Below are 12,199 nucleotides of genomic sequence, written 5' to 3'. Positions count from 1 at the left end.
TGATAACCTTCCGCAACTGACATTCTTCTGATCCGAGACACTGCGAAATAAACTAAAATCGACCATTCAATACGATCATCAACGATCCAAACATTTGTATCAGAGATGGTTAATCCTTGTGATGAAGGAATTGTCATTGCGTATCCTTGCGTCCACGGAGTTTCGTCCATGGTTAATGCGTTGGTAAGTCAACGTCGATATTATGTCTTCGCGTATCTGCTGGTCGCTAACAAAATGGCACGGGTAGATTTGAATTTTTTTCTTTATGTAACAAAAATAATTGTTGTTGAAGTGTATCACGAACTATCTTTCTACTTGCAACTATCAAATCAGCTGGTCTCCATAAATTCCAAAAATTATTTATAGGAGTTTCTGAAATTATCTCGCGCATTATTTCACACCGAACTTTATTTGGTTGTAGTCTGATTAATTTCTTAAACTATCTTAATTCTGGATCAAGTGCTCTATGATAATCAGTTATTTCTTCATAATAATCCACAAGTTTTTTCACTATTTATGTAGACAGTCCAACAAAAGGCAGTGGCTGACCATGATCGCCACACATTATTACAGCAGTATTTTTTGTCAATAACCAATCAAGAAATATTTTTAGCGTTTCTAATGAAACGGTGCGTATTTCATCCCAAATAGTAATCCTTGGAATATATTTAGCGCCCATCCGTTCATGAGTTCATTTATCTCCCTTCCATCGAAAGACTTTTTGAGAAGTGCATGATTTAATATTTCTTTCTTTCATTTCTCTTGCGAGTCTGTGTGTAGGTGTTAATACTACCATATCAAAATTCCGAAATAATTAAATCACACGAGTTGTTTTATCACAACGGCCTGGTCCATTGAGATAAACAGTCTTACTTCTGGTCACATGATTCTATACTGATTGCGTCGATGACAATTTTAATATTTGACTTTTTGGTAATAAATATCCTTAAGTTGAACGTCGGCTGATTAAGAATAATTAAATATATTTTCATGTTTTATTCTCCATTCACCCCATGATGCATAAGTGCCCATGTGTGTTCTAGCAATCCTATATTTTTTATTTATATAAAATTAATCAGTAACGACTCCGTCAGCAAACTCAGAAACTTTATTCATCATCGATAATAGAAACATACGAGAACATTGAAGATCTTAAATGAGTAAACTGCGGTGACTCGCCATCAATATAACTCACAGTTGTACCTAATTTAGTTACGTCTGATAAATTAACATTGATTTATAAATGTGTTTCTATTTGTTGTATCGGTAATTATAAAATCGAGTTCAGCATCATCTATGATTAATCTTGTCGTTTATGATTATATGATCCTCCTTGGGTAAATTTATCGATTATTTTTCTGCCAAGATCTTTTGCGATTTTATTCTCAAAATCATTCATATCATGATTTTCATCATCAGAATATCTCTTTTGTTGTGGTAACCAAACTTATTTCTGCCAAGTATATGATATAAATGCTTCACTTACAACCAACAATATCAGTATTTTTACATCGAGCATATATATCGTAATAATACTGTTGGTGCCCACATTTTTTTCTTCTGAAAAATGTTTTCCAAACCAGACAACAAATCGGATGAAGATCTTCGACAAACTTAAATGACTCGATACAAGCGAATCCAGTCAGGTCAAAATCTAGTAATGGTCCATTTATCGATCCGTTGGTCATCTCGTGTGTTGGATGTCCATATCGCTCAAAATATTTAGACCATTTTCCCATAAAAAGAAAACTTCTGGGTTATCATGCAACCATATCAAGCGAGAACATATCCTTATAATCGTATCTTGTATACCATGTCCGTATTCGACACAACTCGATATTATATAATTGAGAAAGTCAAACCTCCTAAGCTTCCACGAAATTTTCTCTCTAGAAAAATGATCCGCGACTGATGGAATCGTAAAACAATTACTTAGCAACATTTTCTTCGTGGAGAGATTCTGTACGATAAATATGTCCATTAGGTCGTACAAACTGATCATAGTTTCCAACATCGGAACTATGAAATAACCATACTCATACAGGATGGTTCTTACTTATTTCGTTACTAAAATCAAATATATCTCCTTGATAAAATTAAACAATTCGCTTTCGTGGAAATATTGTTTTATATTAGTGCACACACGCGCGTTATGATCAATAATTCCAGTCGAAGCTCCTTTCGATTTATACTTCGATTCGCTCAAAATCTCTTCGGTTATCGCTTTTGCCATTATTGGAAATTTAATTTCTTTCACAGCTCAGCGACGTCTTTGATATACGCTTCTGTATCTTTAACTATTTCTGCCCAATCATTTATTTTGTTAAGTCTCTTATCCGTTAAACCATTCGACGAGTAGAAATTGTAAAATGTTCCTTTACTCGTTCGGCTACACAAGTTAGCTTTGACAATTTCATCAGTTTTAGATCATGAACACTGGGTTTATCATACAGCGGATACATTGCATAAATAATTGTGGTTACATGATATGCTCTTTCATAATACGGTTTTTCAATACCAGTCAACATTCCTGGTTTGGAATTTTTACTTAATACGGCGATTTTTTCATTATGAAGGATGGGGTCACGTTTGTCACTAATAATCCAAGTATTGTCGACTTCCATAATAAGCTTTACTAAAGAAAAAATATTTTTGTGGAAATAATAATCGTCGCCGCTCGTTGGTCGCTCATTGTAGCGTCGATAACATCCATGTTACGTATGATTTTGAATGTTGATCACATTGAAGATGCAAAATTGTCGCGAATTTCTTTCTCAACATTACGAATAATTTAAATCAGAGCTTCCGTCGGATCAACCAGAGGTCGTCTTCGTGGGTCAGAGGTCCTTCTATCAAGATCGAATCTATAATCAGAATGTTTAATATTAATCGCTGATAATATCTTAAATTCATCCATATCATAATTAAGACACACACACACACACACAGATATATATATATATATATATATATATATATATATATATATATATATATATATATATATATATATATATATATATATATATATACACAGATATATATATATATATATATATATATATATATATATATATATATATATATATATATATATATATATAATTCAAACAAACAATACTGCAAAGGGCTTAGGATAGGTTCTGCAACTTCCTGTAACAAAAGTTGCGTACACGAATAATGTGGGCTTAACTTACAAAGTGTACGAAGAGAGAGTTTATGACCTAAACCGTATTTGAAATATGGTGTTGGGGTTAGAAGTAAAACGCAGTTGTGTGAGTAATGTGGTGGTAAAAAAATAGAGAACTGAAAATATATTACAATTTAAAAAAACATTTATGACAGTTATAAAAAGCGCTGAATATTATCTCACCAGATTTTCAAAATAACCATTTAGACAAATAATCATTTAAACAAATAGTATTATTATATAAATGGAGCAAAAAGAATTTGGAAAACATCCTATCATCAAGGGTTACGAGATATTTCCTGATGGTGTAATCATTAACTGTCGACTAAATAAAACAGTTGGTAATGTCACATATACTGGTTATCCCATGATAAATACTAAGGGGAATAAACATTATTTCAGTCATAGGTTTGTCAACGAATGTTTTCGAGGGGTAATCGAAGACGGTCCTGTGATCAATCATATTAGTGTCCAAAAACTTGATAACTCTTTAGATAATTTAATAGCCGTTACATAAAGTCAGAACAGCAGATATGGACAAACCGGTAAAATTTTAAAAATTGCAAGAATTATTAAGTGTGTAAATACAGAAACTGGCGAATAAATAATATTTCAATCAATGAACGCAGCTGAGAAATACTTTGATATTTCAATGCGTTCGGTAACATATGTTGCAGATAATATCACCAGATCTGCTTTTCCCAAGAAATATAAACATAAAATATTTCATTATTCTTGAAGGGAGATAACTTTGTCAAGCTAAGCTCTCTCTCTCCAGCAGAGTTATTAAGTAGTCATCTCGCATGTTACGACGTAACTGACCGCATTTTTATCATCGTAACTAATTATATACAAATATACAATAATTTAACCATCTATATGACAATTAGTATCATTGAAGTAATATAAGTTTGTAATAGTAGTGAAAGGATATTTACATCTTAATTTCGTCTCCCTTGACAAAGTCAATCACCCGCTTTGCAATGCAGTAGATATTTTTATATATCTGTTGTACAGAAATACATGTATTTTAAACCTGACTTAGTCAAAAGCAATAATATATACATGTGATTATTTTAATACGATGTGTTCTGAAAAATGGAAAATAAATCCACGCCTTGTTTCATTATTAGGAATCCAGCACATGTAACTTATAATAATTTCTGAAACATATATCTGTTTATATCCTGTGACTGACAACTGTCGACGGTGGCAATATTTCACAATTTTTCATTTAAAAAAGTGGGGTCTATTCCAAGCTCGAACTTTAACAGAAAGAAATATACCCCCCCCCCATCATGTCACCACGTGGTGGGTGTTATATTGAATGTATTGTGCCATCTTAGAATTAAGTTAATTATGTTAATGTTGTGTTGTCATTAGAACTAAGCTTGTATGTAGTGCTCTAAATAGCTTAATACAATCCGGTAAATAGCTTGATATATGTTGTGCCGTCCTTAGAACTAAGATTGTATATAATATGCTGATTTTGAATCAATACAAACACTAAAATTCGAAGATAGATATACACTGTCAGCAGAGTACAGATTTATTAAGCCCATCTAACAGTCTATGTTCCAATCTTTGGCTATGGTTAAAATACAGAAGTATTAAAAAATTTGTATCTCTCACGCGCGATTGAAAAAAAACAGATCAGAATTAGCTGACGAATACGAAAGGAAAAAAAGATTATTAACAAACGCGTGAGACAGTTGAAAAAGATTGTCAAATCGTGAAAAGAAAGTCATTGTGAAAGTTTAAGTACTGTCAGTGACTGAAGTAATAACGTCACTAAGGGGGATTGTGAAAATGAAAGTACTGACAATGAAGGTTATGGCAACTGGGGTCCCTGTCATGGCTAGTGAAAGTTAATATTTATCCTTGACTTTGTCAATTTTGTTTAATTCTTTTATATAATTTTTCTTCTTTCTATTTTGATGAGATTTTTACAGTTTCGAGTACCTATTACCCCATCAAATTACAAACTCTTACTGATTTTAATATTTTTTAGTATCTGTTTCCCCATCAAATTACAAAATCTGACAGATTTTCATAGTTTTTAGGAACTATTACCCATCAAATTACAAAATCTGACTGATTTTCCTTTTTTATACCGTATTTACCGAGAATCAGTAAAAAAAAAAATAATTTTATAATCCCTGATTGAAAATCAACCGCGAACGTGAAGATCTATTATCTTTTATATAAATTAATATTAAGAATTTCATTTCTAAGATCGAGTAAATGTCCGTTCTGGTCAGTGAGTTTGAAAAGTATTCTTGATAAAAATTATTATGACAAAGAAGATAAACCGGATTAATGGGTTCTTATACAATCAAATATTCAGGAGTTACTTGAGGCGTATATGAATACAGAATATATCCTTGCTGATCCTGATTGGAGTTTCCAGGATCTATTTGATACCTGCCATCAGTTACGTCATATACAAGATTAACTGTAATAGTTGAAGTTATATTAACAATTCCCGGTGAAGTATGCCGACTTTCACCATAGGATTATTATTGTTATGAGGGGTTCCTGGAAATCATAGGCCTCGGCCGCGTCTTTTTTAAAAAAAAATCCATTTCCTTTTATTATTTTCTTTGCTGCTAATCCACCAGCAGTTACAGCAGCACCAAATGCAACCGCTGTTGCAACAGGTGGGACTGCAGCGGCTATTAAACCTGGTATAGCTTCAAGAAGTGGAGATATTCCACTGCTTTAAATCAAGTCTTTAACTGATCCAGCTGAAAGATTAAGTCTAACACCGGAATTTGAATGTTTGGCGCTATTGAAGTGTCTGTGTTGGTGTTCAGTTAATGATGATTTATTTTGACTGCCTTGAGTTGTTATTTTTTAGTGAAATGTATAATCCACCATTTTCATTTGCTGATGATTGAATGTTTTTTTTATCTAACCAAGAGTCAGACTAACACTAACATAATGATATGAAATTTTTATAATAGGTTAATTAGAATTGTAAAGCAATTTACATGTTTTCTATCGGTGCGTCAATAACTCGCATTTGTCCACCAACACCTTCAAGTAATATTGCTTTATCGCTGAGTATAACTGCGATTGCTCTGTAATTAACACCAGCTCTGGGTTTACACGAGCTTTATAATGAATATCAACGACAGGCTGTTTGAATAATTATATATGTTGATTTGGTATACACGCTTCATAAGAATACTACTGATAATCACGTACAGATTCGTGCGTCCATATCAAATGTTGGATCAGATATACGCTTGAACATTTTATTATAACTCTCTTCGTTTAACACGAAGTCCACTTCCTGAAATAAAACTTGTATTTACCGGCATATTTTCATTAGTCAATTTTTCTTTTACAATTTCAGGAATAGACAACACTGCTAGTTTTTGATTGGCAGCTTGATTTATTATTTTACTAACATCTGCAGGTATAACTTCAGTGCTGGCTAATTTTACTGGTTGTGGTTTTTGAGGTTTTCGTACTAATATAGCTACTCTTTCTTTGACTGATGAAAGTGCTTTACCAGCAAGATTACCAACAGAACCTAATGCTATATCTCGAACAGCTTCAACAGTTTTCATCACCAATTGTTTTCCAATCGGTACTGCTTTTGGAGCCATCCTTCTAAATAAACCCATAACAACATCACCAAGTCCATTTCCATAAATCGCCTAATACTTTGGTAATCGAGAATTTACTACCCTAACTATTAAAGATTCACGTTCAGCATTGTGTATAATCATTTTTTTTTAAATACAGTAATTAAGTAATTGAGTAAATTTCAATCTCTAATAATCATCGACAATTTGATTAATGAGAGAGTCATAGATGTTACGATCCATAACACTGCCTGTAAATAATCTTCGGCAAATATCAGATATTTCATTAATAATTTCTGGATAATTATTTTCTGCACGTTTTCATCCGATCAGAATTTCTAGTCGGTCAACATCGGCAAGAACAGTGTCAGGACAAGTTCCTTGAGTAACAAAACCACTTCCAGTAGTACCATGAGTTGTGCAAGACTTTCTTTGTCTTACATCTTTTTAAAATTGATTAAAATTTTGTGTCATCTTCAGCAAGTTTATTAGTATGCATGGAATATACATCTTTAACCCAATTATCTTTTTTCCAAGATCCAAATATTTAGGTTTTGCATATTGTTTTGTTTGATTGTATCCCTATGCGGCAGTATCTACTGCGTCTATGTATTCTGATTTTGTGATATTGACTAAACCATTAGTTGTAAATTTATTCTTAATATCAATTAGTAAAAATTGTGATTTAGGAGATTGTAGTTTAAAAGATTGTGGTTTAAAAGATTGCAGTTAAGGTTGTTTTTGAATTTTTTGTGTTTTAAAAATGTGTGGCTCAGGTTGAAAAATTTGTGGCCCAGGAATTTTGATTTTTGTGGCTCAGGTTGAGAAATTTGTGGCTCATGAATTTTGTTTTTTTGTGGTTCGGGTTGAGGAATTTGTGGCTCAGGTTCAGACTGTTGTTCACATAAATCCGCGTAAAAATTCTTTATTTTTTCAATATATTCTCCATATTTTAGATCATCATTTATAGCCTGTTTTTTGTTGTAATATATACGATATATCCATTTAAGAAAATTATCAACATTTACGCTAACATTTTCAGGTTTTAAAAGTTCAGACTTTCTAAGAAAACTTAACGCTGCAGTACTAGATAATTCTTCCTCTTTTAACTTTTTTCTTTATTAGTAAGTATTTCAATAAAATCATTTCTAAATTTATTAATCGATGCAATATTTTATTTTCTTACTTTAGGTTTCGGTGTAAGATCTATTTTATTTCACCAATACCTTCAAGTATTTCTTCCTCTCTAACAGGGGATTGAGCAGCAGCTATTGGAAGATCTCTTAAAAATCTTTTCGTCTGTTTAGTTCTTCTTGCTATCTTTTCAGTTTGCTCGGCAGTTTGTTTTAACGTGGAAAAAGACATCCAGTATCTTCTGCAGCTCTTTCTGTAACCTGTGTAACAGGTTTAAATACTTGTTCTGTACCATCTGCATATTCAAATTGTGCTTCTTGGCGTTCTTACAGTTTTTGTTTGAGAGCATCACGAACAGGAAGATATCTTCTGGTTGCTTCTAATCTTTCTCTAGCTAATCGACTAGTGTAAAATTCCGTGACTGATATAACAATGATTTAATTACTCACACAATACAGCAGCAGAAAGGGTGCGACCACAAATGAGTGTCCCGACGGGTAAACAAAATTTTGAAAAAAACAAACGACAAAGATAGAGTAACAATAACAACAACAAAACTAACCCAATTAGAGAAACTCGATTTTAGTTTTCGGTTTTGTGTTGTTGACCTTATATTTTTCCTTTATTTTTCGTATGAAGTTTTATGTTCATAAATGGACTTTAAAGCAAGTGGTCTGTTCACCCTCTCTGTTGCTGAAATGCATGTAGACATTCACGGACGCTCCAGCGCAGCAAGCCTACGCATCGCAGATGTGGCTCTGACCAGGTTTGCAAGCAGCGCTGATTTGATACAGTTGACCAACCAGCTTGTTGTTGGCGTCGACCCAAACGAGCTTGTCATCTTTCACGATCGAACCGGAAAACTGCACAAGTTCAAAGTGGACATCGACGACGTTGTTTCAAAGCTGCATGATACCATCGTGAAAAACCTGGTTGAAATCACCGAGAACGAGGAAATCAGACTGGCGTGGCGGTGGCCTTCATCAAAGATAAGTCGATGTAAATAAACAACTAAAGGTTTCTAAAATTTGGCCATGAAACGAGCGGAGATCTTATCATCAAGAGAAATCGAATCCGACAAATACAAGAGCTCAGCGGTGATACTGGTGCTGCAACGTAACAATACGTGAATGTAAAACTAGCAATAAATGATATTAAGATTGGGACTGACAATCTCAGATTGTTACATGAAAAGAGTAGGAGGAGAAGCAACTTCTTCATTATTTGGTGTATCGCATATAAGTACTGATCGGTTTCATCCAGGGTGTAATTTTAGACTTATTGCTGGTAGATCCAGATATAATTTCTTTATGATGTACACGTTTGCTAATACATTCGGGTCTCTAAGTATTCGATTAGTTTAACAAAAACAATCGTTTGAAGATCCTGGTGCTAAAGCTAAAATATTAAAATCTCGGGATTCTTTATTTAGGTCAGATTCCAATGACGTGTCAATAAAATCTTTTACGGTTGCAGACTCGGTCAGGATCAACAAATTTGGAAGAATATATATATATATATATATATATATATATATATATATATATATATATATATATATATATATATATATGGCACAAATGTTCGGAATAACGAGTTATTAACTGCCTTAGGTATTTGTATTTGAAGATCGATGACCCTGTATACGTGGCGGACATGTCGCTTGCAGAATTTATTTCGGGCGATGATTGATCTGGGAAAGGTGTGTATTATCAAATGATGATTTTGTGCCACTTGTTGATGGATATCTGGGTCAGAGTGACGTTATATTGAATCATATACGGTCGTATACGATTCATATAACTTCGACGAGAGTCAGAAAATAATAGTTGGAATTACCCTAAAATATCTGTATCAACTCAAGGCCAGCCTATAATCCTCGTACATGTACGCGAAAACGCCCAATCGCTGTCCACATTAGTTGTGAAAACATCTGGGGATTGTTTCTACAACGACGAAGTGAAATTCACCGACATACCCACATAACCAGCGCTAAAAAATTTCCGACAATTATCTCAAACCAGTATTACCTCGATCAATTAAAGACAGATCAAGATTGGTATTTAACAAAGACGCCCATGTTCGTGTAAGTTCTCGGAGAAAAACCATTAAAATCGTTGACGACACCAAGCAGAGACGCAACTTATATAGTTCTAACTTCAAGCTTGCAGACCATCACTGGCAACAAAAATATTCACCTGGAAGATATATTGTATGATTGCATAGAAGTTGTTCTAGTAAATAATAATAAAAAATACTTATTTGTAAGTGCGTGTACGTTTTGCAACTGAACAAAGTCGGTGTTTATACCTTGCGATCACATTATTAATAGAAAAACGACGAACAACTGCGAAATTAAATCAGCTAGTAATGTGGTCTACTGACAAATACACACGTGCGTGTGTGTTGTGTGAATTCGTGCGTAGACCGTTGGTTTTTATGGTGTTGGCATACGGCAACTATCATATGCACGCCATTGGGAATTATTGTCTGAGTCATATCTATAACAACTTATGTGGCCGGTGGCACCGGAAAAATAATGACAATTACATTCGCGAATACATGTTTATTTGGAAAATCTCGCCGCCACACAAAGCAGTCTCAGCATATTTACTAAGATGGTTTTGGCGGTCATCAAAATAAACGAGTACAATGGCGGAGTTCAAAACGATGCTGGTCGAAAAATGGAAAACCAACAACGACTCCGCGCAAAGATACGGAACCGGGGTGGTAGTTACCCAAGGCAGGTAACTGATTTGAAGAAATCGAGTAAATGGTCGTAAGCTTCTGTCGATCTTATGTCACTGTAGATCCCCAACTCGAAAACCATGACGGAGGCTAAAAAAGCGAAGCGTCCACGCAAGCTGCAATAGTGGATTACGCGTGTGCAAAAATTCCCCAAGGGACCGTCCGTAAATGACATCACGCACCTGGGGGGGGGGGGCAAGGGGGTCACACATTTGTGACGATGTGTGACGAGGGGAAGGAATTTGTTTAAAAAATGTGTGACGAGGAGGGGGGGCGGTAAAAAATCGGCCAAAATCGCGTGACGTCATTTATGGATGGCCCCCAATAGGCAAAAATCATGAGGAATCATATAGGGGTTTCGATTTGGTGAGAAATCTCAAAGCCCCATTATTATACTACTGCAGAGGATTTCTACGATGAAAGTGTTTTGACCCTCGGTGATATTTGTTGTTGTTCTAGGGTTTAACGCCATGTTTCAGCACAAGATAGGCTATACATGGCGGCCAGTATAACTGGTGGAGGAAGAACCCTGGAAAACCCAGGGAAGAACCACCGACCCACGAGAAGCTACTGGCAGGCTTTCCCACGTACCCACGCTAGCCGAGCCTTGGACTCGAACCCACGCAGACAGAGGTGAGATGGCAGTGATCCGGAACGGTGAGCGCTTTAGACCACTCGGCCACTCGGGGGCCCCCCGGTGATATTTGTGGTTTGAGTAATGATTGATTTCTACCAAAGCTTATTCCCAATGAGCTTCGTGATCCAGCTGAATGGACTGAGATAATTTGGCCGTGAAAAGAAAATGGGTTTTGGAAAACAAATCCATAGAACCCACACGTGGTAATGTTAAATAAAACTGGTTATTTGTCACACGCACTTGATCCAGGGGAAACTAACATGTACATTCATCTACTAATTAATGCGTAAATCTATATAAAAGATACCGTACATATATAAATATATACATATACACATACGTACACAAATGTGCACATGCATGCATATGTATATATATATATATATATATATATATATATATATATATATATATATATATATATATATATATATATATATATGCACATACACACTTACATATCCAGAGATTGAGAGAGAGAGAGAGATAAACCGATAAATTAGCATTTAGTTTGAGAACTAAATTTGTCATTTTGTATCAAAATATCCCCGTGTATATGCATAATGGAAATGAAGAGATGTAAATGGGTTGGCATGGCTACCGATCTTGTTACAGTTTTGTTATGCAATTCTTACAGTAAAGGGCGAACTTTTTCGAAAAACATAAACAATATTTTTCATTAAACAAGTATATTTAGAATGAATTTAAACTTCATTACCACTTAAGAAAATAAGTCATTATTTAGACTTGAATTAAAAAGATTATTTGATACCGAAAAAAAATGTTTTAAAAATGTTAATATTTGTGACAATTATTTGAAATTTTTTGTACATTAATAGTAAAACTATACGTGCTCTATCACTAAACTGATCACTGATTTTATACGTATGAATT

The 12,199-nt window shown here is 34.2% G+C and overlaps 1 long non-coding RNA gene across 1 annotated transcript in view; it reads right to left on the bottom strand.

The window, feature by feature from the left end:
- The window catches only part of LOC149803185 (uncharacterized), a 495,629-nt gene that overhangs the window by 236,839 nt on the left and 246,591 nt on the right, over positions 1 to 12,199 (bottom strand). The gene's annotated exons all lie outside the window — the stretch shown is intronic.

The sequence above is a fragment of the Sinohyriopsis cumingii genome, chromosome 3, assembly GCF_028554795.1.
Source record: "Sinohyriopsis cumingii isolate HCF-2022 chromosome 3, ASM2855479v2, whole genome shotgun sequence".
In the NCBI taxonomy this organism is placed as follows: Eukaryota; Metazoa; Mollusca; class Bivalvia; order Unionida; family Unionidae; genus Sinohyriopsis; species Sinohyriopsis cumingii.
This window is presented reverse-complemented; position numbering and strand designations above follow the sequence as displayed.